A 13790-nucleotide genomic window follows, 5' to 3' on the forward strand; every position below is an offset into this window, starting at 1 on the left:
TCCTTTCTCTTCTTTGACATCTCTGTTTCCATTTCCGAATAAACTGTCCCCTGATATCCACTATAAACCCCCTGACTCCCACAATTACTGTGACTATATATCTTTACACCTTGTTTCTTATAAGGACTCCACTCCCTTCTCCGTATCTATCGCATCTGCTCTGATGATGCAACCTGCTGCAGGGAGGCCTCAGAATATCCAACTTTTGCCTCCACTGAGGATCCCCAGCATTGTGGTTGACACATTGCCATTGACCCTTGTCTGTGTCTGACTCCCACACCCCTCCCACAACAGTAATAGGGTCCCCCCGTCCTCACTTTCCAACCCACCAGTATCCACCATTTACACCACCTCCAGCAGGATGTTACCATCAGACACATATTCCCCATCCTCTCCGTGTCAGCCTTTCCAGGGACATTTTCTCCAGACACCTCCATTCCCAACACCTCCCCACATCCCCACGGCACATTCCCATGCAATTGCAGCGGGTCTAACACTTGCCTATTTACTTCCTCCTCACTACTGAAGGCCTCAGACATACGTTCCAGGTGAAGCAGTGATTCACCTGCACTTCACTCTATCTAGACTCCTGAATTTGATGCCGACAATCTGGTCTCCTCTACATTGGGAGGACAAAAGGCAGGCCGGGAGACCACTTTGAGGGACGCCTATATTCTGTCCATAAAAATGACCTGAGCTTCCTGGTGCCTGCTACTTCACACATCACCGTGTTCCATAGTCGGCACCTCTGTCTCAGGCCTACTGCAGTGCTCCTGTGAGGTTCAGTACAGGCTGGAAGAACCTCTTGTTTTCCACTTGGGGATCCTGTAGTTTTCGGACTCAATATTGAGTTTGATCATTTTAGAGCCTGAACATCTTTTTCCATGTCCGTTACCCATATCCATATTCCTGGTTCACAACATGGGCTGCCTCCAGCATAGCCAACTTACTTTCACCTCAGTATGGTCTCCATCTGCTTTTCCTTCTCTCTCGCCTACCATTGTCCATCTGTTTGTTTGCCTAACTGCTGCTCTCTCATCTAGGCTCTGTTTCTTCTATTGTTTACTCTTTTGCACACCCCACCTCCTTTCTTCACATCACCACAAACCCCAGGAACCCCATCCAGGATAAACATATAAATAGAAAGCAGGAGACAACAGCTTCGCTTCACTTGAAGGTCACCACTGATGATGTTACCTAGCCAGATAATGAAACGGCTGGATATCAAACCTACAGCTCAGCGAGCAAACCTACACCCTACTCCTTACTTCAACATACATAACTTCTTTTTTTCCCTAACTACCATCAGTTCTAAAGAAGGATCAGTGAAACCTGAAAAGTTAACTCTGCTTCCTGTCCACAGATACTGTCAGACCTGCTGAGTTTCTCCAGCAATTTCAAGTTATGTTTCAGATTTCCAGCATCCACATTTCTTGTTTTATTTTAAGGTATTTTGAACTTAGTCAGAGGGATTTTGAAATTTCTTGTCTAAAGAACAACGACCCTTACTCCCTCTCTTTTTTTACAACTCCTCTGAGTGGCAAAGTGTGGGAGCTGAAACCCCATTCTTTGCCAATCAAAGAATTCACGAAGAGGATTTCAGAATTAATCTCACTGTCTCCAACAAACTAAATTAATCTAAAAATAACAGTTCCAGGAAGACAACCCATTGCCAATAATCCAAGAGTGCAGAATAGCTTTAGTTACACATCACTTGCTATACCATCTGATGTGAGTGCTGTTCTTTTCTCCATAATTGTCACATGGCTGAAGCACCTTTGAAGTAACACTGCAGAGTTTTCACTTTGTGTTTCTTCAGAATGTGTGTTAGTTTTTTTTCGATGAGTATAATATATTTGCATAATCCAATCTGTTTGCCAGTCGTCTCTAGACTTTGCACTCATCTAGGTTTATTTAGCCAACAAAGAACAATTAGTTTCTTAAAAATAAAACTTGCTCAACAAAGTTGCAAAGATGTGCAGGTTAGGGTGGCTTTGCTGTGCTAGATTGCCCATTGTGTCAGGGATGTGCAGACTAGGTGGATCAGCCATGGGAAATGCAGGGTTACAGGGATAGGGTAGGTGATGGATCTGGGTGGGATGCTCTTTGGAGGGTCAGTGTGGACTCAATGGGCTGAATGGCCTACGTCCACAATGTAGGGATTGATTCTATTATGTGATTTTATGATTCTATGACTTGTTCTAAACATTGAACCTGACACACTCTGAGACCTAAAGAAGTGGCCACACAACCAACCTGGTTATATCCATATTTTGTTATGAATAGTGGAGGAATAGAACTATGAAAAGATCCATTTCACCCCTCCAATCACATTAGCAGTCAATTTAATGGCTTTATCTGATGTAATGTGGATGACTTTGGGGCCACCCAGAGTGGATCTCTGAGGACAGGCGTTCAGTGCCTGGGCAATTGTCTCATTGGGATGGCTGCAGTCATAATCTGAGCGTTCCTTATGTTCCACTGACAAAACCACATCTACCCTGGTGTGTTCTCTGGTTGAGAGTTGCTCAAATGTAGCATGTTGGGAGGGGAGGGGAGGGGGAGCTAGAAAGCTGAGAGCTCACCACTCAGGCCAGTTACCAGTCATGTATGAACACAGGACATAGAACATTACAGTACAGTACAGGCCCTTCAGCCCTCAATGTTGCGCCAATCTGTGAAAATACTCTGATGCCCATCTAACCTGCACCATTCCATTGTTATTCATATGTATGTCCAATGCCCTTAACGTCGGCGAGTCCACTATTGTTGTAGGCAGGCCATTTCACCCCCCTGCTACTCTTTGAGTGAAAAACTACCCCTGATATCTGTCCTAAATCTAAATATGGTGTTGTTTGCAGTCAGCCAGGAGCTGTGCCAGGCAGAGGAAGACTGGCAACAGTTTGATGGCTTGGATTTCAGATGATGCATCTAACCTTGAACTGATTCCACATCACATCCTCTCCACTACTGAGATGGTACCAGCTTTGTAATGTCACATCTCACTGCCCCTGCCTCAGCTCATCTGCTGCTGGTACTTCCATCTGTGGCTTTGTTCCCTCCAGACTGGACTATTGCAATGTTGTGAGCTGCTTCTTCCTCCTCTACCACAGACCACATGACCACTCCTTTAAGACTTGCCTTAAAACCTACTCCATTGACCAATCAGTCAGCTAAGTCCTAATGCTCCTTTGGTCAGGTGCCATTGTGCCTCTGATGTCATTCCTGTGAACTGTTATGCGATGATTACTGTGTGAAGTTTCTGTGGAAGTATTTCTTCCTGGTGTTTGAGTTCCAGTTATTTCGACATCCCATTTTACTTCCATGTTTACAGTGGTGTGGTTTATTCTTCCTAATGTTTCCCTTTCTTGCTACTCCAGACAGAGGTTTGAGAGAGTTCTTTTCTCTTGCTTTATTTCATTCTCTGTTATCCTGTAAGGTCACATGCTTAGTTGCTACTTATTGCTCCTCATATCTACATATCTACAGCAAGAGAAACATTTGAAGGTTGAATGTCTATGTCAGTTGAATCATAATCCTACAAATTAAAAACAAAAAAAAAGCAAAGGGCACTTTTGGAGTGTGTTAACTAATGACTCCACATCTGCACTTGTTTTTACCTCCCACAGATTCTGTAACCAAAGGGCCATAGTGAATTTAGTTAGAAATCTCTGACATAATGTTTCCAAAAACAAGTGACCACATTTCAGAAGTATTATTTTTGACAGCAAAATGCTTGTGTAAGTCCCTGTTTCACTGTCTATGCAGGTTTACAGATGGGATCTGCATGGTCCTTCACTTGTTTCAGCCTCGACAATCACACAGAAATCATGCTCTACACACACTCTTTCCCAGGGCCTCAATGGTAAGCCTAGTTTGCTCTCTTCAATCCCCTGTTTTTCAAAAACTATTTCAGCTTTTAAAATGTAAACTTCCAGCCATTTAAATCACCCCAGTCATTTTGAGGAAGACAGCCAGTTTGTGGTGACCAAAAGGCGTAACTCCAGTTGAAAGCTGAGGGAATTCTTTGTGCTAAACTCACCATCAAACATTCCCCTCTCCAATCCAACATGGGGACAGTTCCGCTATGAAGTTCTTCAATCTCTCCAAAATCTTTCATCTCAGTGCATTGTATCACTCTGAATATGGGAAGGAGTAAAATACTGAAGAGGAGAAGGCTCATTTCTCACTGGCCTGTCTCCCTCCCCTGTGGCCAGAATGTTTTGAACAGTAGTGCTTGTCAGCAAGGAAAGGAATCTTACTGCTACAGCAGACCATCTCCATCTCCATCTCCATCTGGGAAGGAAACCCCACCTCAGAATTTCAGCCAGTTCAGCAGAGTGGAGATGTTCTGTACCCCATCCCCACCGCCACCCCTAATACTTGCAAACTCAACAGTAAGACAATGAAACTCTGCCCTGTGTGTCTTTCTTGTCTCTCTCTCTCATCCCTCATTCCACCTGAGCTCCCTCACTACTTCTTTGTTAATTTATGAGAAACTAGGGATGATTTTAAGCATCTCTAACTGTGTGTCAAGTATAGTTCACACATTGTCATAGCTGTGATGAGTAAACACCACAGCTGCCTGACTGCATGGACTCACTTCCCTAGGACAGCCTGTCTCCAGCCCCCACTCCTCCAGCTCTGAGTGTCCCCAAGCTACATTTCCCTTTCTCGTTGTTCCCAGGGCACACTTCCCCAGCAGTTTCTGTCGCCAGGCCCCACCTCCACAGTACTTTGTGTCCCCAGACTCCATTTCCCCTACATTGTGTGCCCAGACCCCAGTTCCTCAGCAGTCTGATCCCAGAGCCTACTTCCCCATGATTGTCTCCAGGCCCCACATCCCTATCCCCTTTGCCCAGTACTGTCCGAGTCCAGGCCCCATTTCCCAGCACATGCATACTCAAGCCGGAACCGTCTGTCCCCAGGCCCAGCTCTCCCAACACTGACTGTCTCCAGACACCACTTCCCCAGCAACCTTTATCCCAAGGTCCCAATTCCCAGCAATCTCACCAGAGACATGATTTCTCTACCACTATCCATCCCCAAGCTCCACATACTCCAGCACTGTCTGAACCCAGGCCACACCTCCATCGTATTCTCTGAACTCAGGCCCACTTCCACAAGCACTGTCTATCTCCAGTTCCCACCCCTCACTTCTTCAGCACTATATGAACGTAGCCCAAACTTCCCAGCACTGTCTGAGCCCAGGCCCCATACCTCGGCATAGTGCATCCTTTGGTTCCATTTCCTCAGTACTGTGAGAATGCAGGCTCCATTCCAGCATGGTCTGTCCCATGGCCCCAATTCCCCAGCACTGTTTATCTCCAAGTGAAGTTTCCCTAGTACTGTCTCAACCCAACTTCCCACGCTACTAATATATAAAATAACTCTTCAATGGAAGGGAAGGCTGGATTTTGGACAAGTTTCATGATAAAAAGGGATACCAAGAAAGATACTTTTGGAACTGAAAAGTTGCGGTTTAAACAACAGGCAAAAAGACAAAGGGAGAGAGCCAGAATTCTTGTTTGAGAAAGCTAAGGTGGCATTGGTAGCTAAAGTTGTCATAAAAATCAAGACGATCTCCCTGATAGGTTTATAGAAAGTCAGGCTAAGCTGGGGCGGCATGGTGGCTCAGTGGTTAGCACTGCTGCCTCACAGTCCAAGGTTCAATTCCAGCCTCTGTCTGTGTGGAGTTTGCACATGGGGTTTCCCCCCACAGTCCAAAGATGTGCAGGTCAGGTGAATTGGCCATGCTAAATTGCCCATAGTGTTAGGTGCGTTAGTCAGAGGGAAATGGGTCTGGGTGGGTTACTCTTCGGAGTGGACTGGTTGGGCCAAAGGGCCTGTTTCCACACGGCAGGGAATCTAATCTAATAGAATTGTCAAAGGAGTCAGGGTGAATTTCCTGCAAACATTAAGGCGGCAGAGATAACGAATATATATGCCCACCATTTGGGATTGGTGGAAGTACAAGAGGGACCAAATTAGCGAGAATTTAACTGTAGTGAAAACAGTTTGAGCATGCAGAAGAAATCAAGTAGCTTGAAATAAAAAAACAAAATTGAAAAGAGAAATTGATCTATTTTAAAAAAAAGAGGGAGCTTGAACTAAAATTGCAAATAAAAATGAGAATGAAAGAGACTGCTGACTTTAAAGGTGGGGTTAAAAAAAAGGCTCAAGATGTAGTGGATGGTTCTGATGAGGAAAACCTAGCCATAATCCAAAGTACTTGAGGGAAAGGCATACTTTTGCCATTTGACAAAGTAGCAAAGCAAGTACAGTTGTTGAAGGAAAATTGGACATTGCCCATGCAGAGTAGGTTGACAGGTGGAGCTCAAGAGATTTATGCAGTATATCAAAGGAGCATTCTCCGGATTATGATACAGTCAAAAAAACACTATTCTGGGTGAGTGTGGGCAATGTTTTGAGGCAGACAAGAGGAAACAGCAAACTGACAATAAATTGGAGAGGGTAAAATAAAATAATTTTGACCTTTGGATACAGGCATTCAAGTAAATTGCCAGGTATGAAGATTTCAGAGAAAGTATTCTTCCTGTACTTAGAATGTACAGGTGGGCGGCACGGTGGCACAGCGGTTAGCACTGCTGCCTCACAGCGCCAGAGACCCGGGTTCAATTCCCGCCTCAGGCGACTGACTGTTGGAGTTTGCATGTTCTCCCCGTGTCTGTGTGGGTTTCCTCCGGGTGCTCCGGTTTCCTCCCACAGTCCAAAGATGTGCGGGTCAGGTGAATTGGCCATGCTAAGTTGCCCGTAGTGTTAGGTAAAAGGGGTAAATGTAGGGGTATGGGTGGATTGCGCTTCGGCGGGTCGGTGTGGACTTGTTGGGCTGAAGGGCCTGTTTCCACACTGTAAGTAATCTAATCTAACGTATGTTGAAGACTAGAGAGTTGCAACAGCTAGGGAGAAGACAGAAACTGTTATTTCGTCACTGCAATAAGCAGAAAATGAAAAATGAAAAAGTGAAAGGAGGACAAAGCAGCCAGGATAAAGGTGAGATAACTGGGAATGCCCAGTTCTTCCTCAGACCAGGAAGGAAGGTGCTGAAGGTTTAAGTGGGACTTATTAGAGTTCATATGACTGAGTCTGAAAAAGGAAGCCATGAATGAAAATATCATTGGATTGTAGATTTAGATATGGGACTGAAGATAAACACTGCTGTGCATACTGCAGTGAATAAAGTAGGTGAAAGATACAGTCGGCTCCGAAATAATGTGATAGTTCCATTCTTGTGTGATCTCGTGTTATTTAAAAATTGCGCAATAGCTGTGCCATTTAAACTAATGGGGCTGGAACTGCGTTATAACCAATACAGGTAAGGAAGGTTTGCGTTTCATAAATGATGGTCTAAATTCTTCCATTGTGTTAAAGCTAATTCACGTTGAAGTAACATGCATTATAGCAGGACTGTATAAAGGATTTTTATCAAGTGGAAAAGTAAGTCCTTTGTCCTTAAATGATATGACCAAACGCAATTATATTCAGGGTGCAGGAGCTACTCAAAGTCTTTTGCTGGAGAAAGATGTACTTTTCCTATAGAGAGTGCACTGAAAGCCAAATGAATGGAGGTAACAGAAAGCTTTTATCCCACCTTTGTATGAAGTGTCTTTAGAATGTGAGGGGAGATGATGAAGGAAGGAGGAGGGGAGTACAGATGAATAATGAATGAGGAAAGTTGGGTGAATGAGGAGATGGGGTAAGGGGACAGGTTCCCATTCCACGTCTTCCCTCCCAATCCCAAGTCCCATTTCCATATAGTATTTCTTCACTGCACATGTGCAACATTGCCTTTCCATATGACATCAAAATTTCATGACCTAGCAGGTTTTGAACTGTGTCCATGCACACTTACAGATTAGTGCACGTGTAGGTGCTTGCAGTTACAGGTTCTAGTAGATACAGCCTTCCTTAGGTAGAGAACAAAGCTGTACACCATACTCCAGTTGTGGTCTCACCAAAGTCCTCTATAATTAAAGAAGGTTATATTGCTGTCCTCCACTCCCCTTACAATAAAAGGCTAACATGTTATTTCCCTTCCTCAATGTGCAATACTGACTGTGTTCCGCCCCCACGCCGAATTTCTTCACCACGCGTGACCCCGTCCCCACGCTGAACCCCGCCCCCACACCAAGCTTCGTCACCACGTCTAACCCCGCCCCTACGCCGATCTCTGTCCCTGCCCCCGCCCCACCCCGCCCCCACTCCCAACTCCAGTCCCACACCAGGTCCTAGCTCCCAACCTTGCCGGATCTTCACCATCCCTCCAGACCTCCCCCTCTCTTGAGGATGAAAGATCAGTCCTCAGCAGGGGCCTCACCTTCATTCCCCTACGCCCTCGGATTAATGAGTTCAACACACGGCGAGACATTGAACAATTCTTCCGCCGCCTTCGCCTCCGTGCCTACTTTTACAACCAAGACTCCCACCCACCCTCTGACGATCCCTTCTCCCGCCTCCAACACACCCCATCCACCTGGACACCCCGTGCTGGCCTCTTACCTACCCTCGATCTATTTATAGCCAACTGCCGCCGCGACATTAACCGACTCGACCTGTCCACCCCTCTCACCCACTCCAACCTCTCACCCTCAGAACGTGCAGCCCTCCACTCCCACCCCAACCTCACCATCAAACCGGCAGACAAGGGAGGCGCGGTAAGAGTTTGGCGCACCGACCTTTATACCGTTGAGGCCAAACGCCAGCTCGCGGACGCCTCCTCCTATTACCCCCTTGACCATGACCCCACCTCCCACCACAAAACATCATCTCCCAGACCATCCATAACCTCATCACCTCAGGGGATCTCCCATCCACCGCCTCCAACCTCATAGTCCCACAACCCCGCACCGCCAGTTTCTACCTCCTGCCCAAAATTCACAAACCTGACTGCCCCAGCCCACCCATTGTCTCAGCCTGCTCCTACCCCACCGAACTCATCTCCGCGTACCTCGACATGGTTCTGTCCCCTTTAGTCCAGTCCCTGTACACCTCCATCCCCCATCACGAAGGACTCAAAGCCCTCCGCTTCTTCTTTTCCCGCCGCACCAACCAGTACCCTTCCACTGGTCCTCACCCTGAATAACTTCTCTTTCCAATCCTCCCACTTCCTCCAAACTAAAGGAGTTGCCATGGGCACCCGCACGGGCCCCAGCTATGCCTGTCTTTTGTAGGATATGTGGAACAGTCCATCTTTCGCAACTACACTGGCACCACCCCCCACCTTTTCCTCCGCTACATCGATGACTGTATCTGTGCTGCCTCGTGCTCCCACGAGGAGGTCGAACAGTTCATCAACTTTAGCAACACCTTCCATCCCGACCTCAAATTCACCTGGACTGTCTCAGACTCCTCCCTCCCCTTCCTAGACCTTTCCATTTCTATCTCGGGCGACCGACTCAACACAGACATCTACTATAAACCGACTGACTCCCACAGCTACCTGGACTACACCTCCTCCCACCCTGCCCCCTGTAAAAACTCCATCCCATATTTCCAATTCCTTCGTCTCCGCCGCATCTGCTCCCAGGAGGACCTGTTCCAATACTGTACAGCCCAGATGGCCTCCTTCTTCAAGGACTGCAGATTCCCCCCGAAGTGATCGACGATGCCCTCCACCGCATTTCCTCCACTTTCCACTCCTCCGCCCTTGAGCCCCGCCCCTCCAACCGCCACCAAGACAGAACCCCACTGGTTCTCACCTACCACCCCACTAACCTCCGTATACAGCGTATCATCCGCTGTCATTTCCGCCAACTCCAAACGGACCCCACCACCAGGGATATATTTCCCTCCCCTCCCCTATCAGCATTCCACAAAGACCACTCCCTTCATGACTCCCTCGTCAGGTCCACACCCCCCCACCAACCCAACCTCCACTCCTGGCACCTTCCCCTGCAACCGCAGGAAATGCAAAACTTGCGCCCACACCTCCCTTACCTCTCTCCAAGGCCCCAAGGGATCCTTCCATATCCGCCACAAATTCACCTGCACCTCCACACACATCATCTATTGCATCCGCTGCACCTGATGTGGCCTCCTCTACATTGGGGAGACGGGCCGCCTACTTGCGGAACGCTTCAGGGAACACCTCTGGGACACCCAGGCCAACCAACCCAACCACCCCGTGGCTCAACACTTTAACTCTCCCTCCCACTCCACCGAAGAGATGCAGGTCCTTGGACTCCTCCATCGCCAGACGGTTGGATGAAGAGCGCCTCATCTTCCGCCTGGGAACCCTCCAACCACAAGGGATGAACTCAGATTTCTCCAGTTTCCTCATTTCCCCTCCCCCCACCTTGTCTCAGTCGATTCCTTTGGGTTCAGCACCGCCCTCCTAACCTGCAATCTTCTTCCTGACCTCTCCACCCTCACCTTGACCTCCTTCCACCTATCTCATCTCCATCGCCCCTCCCCCAAGTCCCTCCTCCCTACCTTTTATCTTAACCTGCATGGCACCCTCTCCTCGTTCCTGATGAAGGGCTCTGGCCCGAAACGTCGAATTTTCTGTTCCTCGGATGCTGCCTGACCTGCTGTGCTTTAACCAGCAACACATTTTCAGCTGTGTTCCTTGTATATCAACATTTACAACTTCCATCCCTTAAAAAAAATATTCTGCTCTTTCATTCTTATAACCAAACTGAATTCCAAGGCATTTTATACAAAGATTAGGAGGAAGAGGGTCGCTAGGGTAAGAGTGGGCCCACATAAGGACAAAGAAGGGAGGTTGTGTGTAGAGCCAGAGGAAATGGAGTACTATAGTATTCACTAACGAGGGACATGAAGGATGTGGAAGTTAGGGAAAGGTGTGAGAATACTCTCAGACAGGTCAACATAACGATGGAGGAAGTGTTGGGTGTCTTGAAACACATTAACATAGATCCCCCAGGGCCAGGTGGGATCTATCCCAGGTTACTGTGGGAGGAAACAGCTGGGGCCTTAACAAATACCTTTGCATCCTCTTTGGCCTCAAGCAAGGTTCAAATGGACTGGAGAATAGCCAAACTTGTTTATTGGCATAAGAAGGGAAACAAATAATCTAGGTAAATTTCAGGCCGTAATATCAGTGGTTAGAGAAGATACTGAAAGACAGAATTTATTCACAGTTAGAAGCAAATGGACTTGTTAGTGGTAGGCAAGCATGGGTTTGTGTGGGGAAGGTCATGTCCCACCAACTTGATTGGAGTTTTTTGAGGAGGCAACAAGAATGATTGATGAGGGAAGGGCAGTGGATGTTGTTCACATGGACTTTAGTAAGGCATTTGATAAGGTACTGCATGGCAGACTGGTACAAAAGGTAGAGTCTCATGAGATTAGGCTGTGTTGGCCAGACAGATTCAGAACTGGCTTGGTGAGAGAAGACAAAAAAGCAGTGGTGGAAGGGTGCTTTCTGGACTAGAAACCAGTAACTAATGGGGTTCCACAGGGATCATTGCGAGGACCTTTGTTGTTTGTATATAAATAAACGATCTGGAGGAAAATGTAGGTGGGCTGATTAGTAAACTTGCAGATGACACAGATCAGGTTTAATCCAAACAAACACTAGTTAATCCGTTTTAAAAGATCAAATTCAAGTACAAATTATACAATAAATGGCAAAACCCTTAGGAGCAGTGACATTTAGAGGGATCTGGGCCACAGATGAAGATGATTGCATTGAATATAAAAGTTCATATTATAGTGTATATAACTTTAGTTAGGTCACATTCGGAATATTGCATGCAGTTCTGGTTGCCACACTACCAGAAGATACTTTAGACAGGTTGCAGAGAAGGTTTACCAGGATGTTGCCTAGTCTGGAGTGTTTTTGGTATGAAGAGACATTTGATAAACTATGATTGTTTTACTGAAAAGATGGAGGCTGAGGGGTAATCTGATAGAGGTTGACAAAATGAGGGGCATAGACAGGAGGATAATCAGTGGTTTTTACCCAGGGTTAAAAGTTCAACTACAAGAGGGCACCGGCTCAAGGTGAGAGGGGGAAGGTTAGGGGAGAAGTTTAGATTAGATTACTTAGTGTGTGGAAACAGGCCCTTCGGCCCAACAAGTCCACACCGACCCGCCGAAGCACAACCCACCCAGACCCATTCCCCTACATTTATCCCTGCACCTAACACTACAGGCAATTTAGCATGACCAATTGACCTAACCTGTACATTTTTGAACTGTGGGAGGAAACCGGAGCACCCGGAGGAAACCCATGCAGACACGGGGAGAATGTGCAAACTCCACACAGTCAGTCACCTGAGGCGGGAATTGAACCCGGGTCTCTGGCGCTGTGAGGCAACAGTGCTAACCACTGTGTCACTGTGCTGCCCACAAGTGTGGGAAAAAATTTTCTCAGAGTGGTGGGTTCCTGGAACATATTGCCAGTGGAAGTGGTGGAAGCAGACAAGTTAGCAACATTTAAAGTGTATCTTGATAGATGCATGAATGGGAAGTGAACAGAGGGATAGAAACAATGTATGGGCAATAGGTAGTAGGTCGAAATAAGGACTAGGAATCAGTGCAGACTTGGTGGTCCAAAGGGCCTGTTCCTTTGCTATAATTGTTCTTTTATCTCTCACTTATCCCCTAGAAGCACATTATCTAATGTATCTGTACATTTTTGCAGCCTCACTATCCTCTTTGCAGCTTACCCTCCCACCAAAATGTGTTTTAACAGTAAACTTTGCTATATTGCTCTCAGACAATCTCCAGGTCATCATTAAAATAGATTGCAAATAGTAGAAATCACAGCATTGATGCTTGCAGAGCTGTACAAGTTATGAAAACTTGAAAATGCACCATTTACATCCACTTTTTGCTTCTGTCCATCTTTTAATTAATGCAAAAGTATAATGCCTAACTCCATGAATACTTACCTCCCCTATTATTTTGTATGGCAACTGGTTAGCACTGCTGCCTCACAGCGCCTGTAGACCCGGGTTCAATTCCCGACTCAGGCGACTGACTGTGTGGAGTTTGCACGTTCTCCCCGTGTCTGCGTGGGTTTCCTCCGGGTGCTCCGGTTTCCTCCCACAGTCCAAAGATGTGCGGGTCAGGTGAATTGGCTAAGCTAAATTGCCCGTAGTGTTAGGTAAGGGGTAAATGTAGGGGTATGGGTGGGTTGCGCTTCGGCGGGTTGGTGTGGACTTGTTGGGCCGAAGGGCCTGTTTCCACACTGTAAGTCTAATCTAATCTACACTACATCTGACTTGCTTTCATTGAGTAGGCACATTTTCATAGTAAATCTATCAAATAAGATTTTCATTTTGTAAAACCCAAGTTGACATTTCCAAACCTGCTATGCCTGTTTAACCAAAAGGCAGTGCATGCGGAACTGTACCCACACGAAAATCTGGGCCTGTGGAACATAATCTAGTTTTAAGTCAGTGTGTGCAGAACTGTACTCCAGAGGGAGCCAGTGTGTGTGAGACTGTACCCTAGAGGGAGCTAATGTGTGTTGGTCTGTACGTCAGTGAGACCTGCGTATGGGGAACTGTTTTTGACAGCACCATGAGGAAGTGGAGGAGCTACTTTGCGGGGGAAAAGAATTATGTATTTAAGTGAAGGATGCTATCTCCACACAAGATGAGCTATAATTACAAATAGATAATGTTTAAAAATGACAGCTGTCCTTAATGCAATTTTTTTAGTAAAGATTTTTTACAATTCCTTGGAGAAGGAACATGCATTGGCTACTGGGGGAGGGGGAAGAGAGAGAGAGAGATATATGGATGGGTGGCCATCATAGGGGATGGAGAGCATTATATCCCCAAACAACTCCATTT

The sequence above is a fragment of the Hemiscyllium ocellatum genome, chromosome 43, assembly GCF_020745735.1.
Source record: "Hemiscyllium ocellatum isolate sHemOce1 chromosome 43, sHemOce1.pat.X.cur, whole genome shotgun sequence".
NCBI lineage: Eukaryota > Metazoa > Chordata > Chondrichthyes > Orectolobiformes > Hemiscylliidae > Hemiscyllium > Hemiscyllium ocellatum.